Source organism: Propithecus coquereli, unplaced genomic scaffold (assembly GCF_000956105.1).
Source record: "Propithecus coquereli isolate 6110/MARCELLA unplaced genomic scaffold, Pcoq_1.0 Scaffold182, whole genome shotgun sequence".
Lineage (NCBI taxonomy): Eukaryota > Metazoa > Chordata > Mammalia > Primates > Indriidae > Propithecus > Propithecus coquereli.
In genome coordinates, this window is record NW_012142968.1 from 2,279,883 (window position 1) to 2,281,532 (window position 1,650).

Below are 1,650 nucleotides of genomic sequence, written 5' to 3' on the forward strand. Positions count from 1 at the left end.
AAGTGCAATGCGAGAGCAGGTTTGAGAAAATGCAATAGGCCAAAACAAACAAAAATTTAGTAGATATTACAAGTGTTTAAAGAAAGAATACATATTATATATTTATATATATGACTTCATCTCTCCAGACGTAGTCTCACATCATAACAGAAAAGCTATTGATCGGTACTTCTCCAACATACATGTATATTTAAGGGCATTTTGTGCACTGCCAAATCTCTATTAAAGGTGATATTGGTACTTTAGGTAACCATTAGTGGCCATAAAAAGCTGGCAATATTTTAGACACTTAGGATACAGTAGAATAAAACAACAACATAATAACAAACAACGAAAACAGGAAAACTATCTGAAGTCATTGCTTCTGACATGTATAGACCAAAACTTAAATATGGTCAACAGATGATCAGGCCACAGAAAATTTACTTGCTTAGCACATTAACTGCCATGTGAGTTCTATTTAACTCATGCTAGTTTTGAGCCCGGGACCTCATGAAGCATATTTAACTCACACATCGCTTTACCTTGGGAGCCATGAGAACTTTTTCTCAAGTTGCATATAACTCATACACAGAAAACAATTAAAAACAAACAAACAAACAAATTTTTCATTAAATTAGAAAGGATCATTTGCTTTTAAATTTTTATTCTATTTTCATAATAAAACACCATGGCCATGGTCCCAAGGAAATTTTTTTTTCTAGTGTGGCAGTCAATATGCTAAACACCTTTATGTAGCTGAAACTATGTTTATATCAGAGTCTCCTCAAAATGGTAGTGTCCTGTGAGATATTAGCATATATCTAAAGAAAAAAGACGTGTTGTGCCAAAAAAGCTTGAGAAATGCTGGGTCAAATACTGTACTACAGTATCTTTACTGTAGTACTTGTCAGGGCATTTAACATATTTTTTTTTTTTATTTCAACATATTATGGGGGTACAGATATTTATGTTACTTATGTTGCCCTGGCATTTAACATATTGATTCATGATGTAAACACCCAAGATGAGAATGAAATATACAGTTGTGTCTTAAATGTGTTTGGTGATCTTTCTTTCTTTCACAGAACATTTATGAGACCTATTGAAAACGTTTGTGCTCTGAGGAATATAATTTATCCTGTGTATGTGATTTAAAAACACCATAGTATTTTTTCCTATTAAAATAACTGGCTTTATTAATACTGGGGAGAAAGAATTCCAGAATAATGTTTGGGATTTCCCCTCAAACAGAGGAAACAGAGCCAAGTCTTCCCCTCTGAATGCCTCCACCCATCTGCTGTAGAGGTTACTGTGGTGGAATTTCTACAAAAAAACCAAACATCTTCCATTCCTGTATTCTTATGCTATTTTTCCAATCAAGAGGTGGGGTCTACTTCCCTTTATTCTGGTATTAGGTAGCCTTTCAACTTCCTTTGACCAAGAGAATGCAGTGGAAGTAATTCTGTACCATTTTTTAAACCTAACTCTTAAGAGGCTTAGTAGCTTCTTATTTCTCCCTCTTCAAAGCCAGTCATCATGGAAAGAAGGCAGGGGACCCTACTGGAGAGAAAAGCTATTTCAGAAAAAAAAAAAAAAACACCCAGGTCCTGAAAGATTAGAGACTTACAGTGGAAGGGAGAGGGAGTCCAAGGCATCCCCCACTAATTT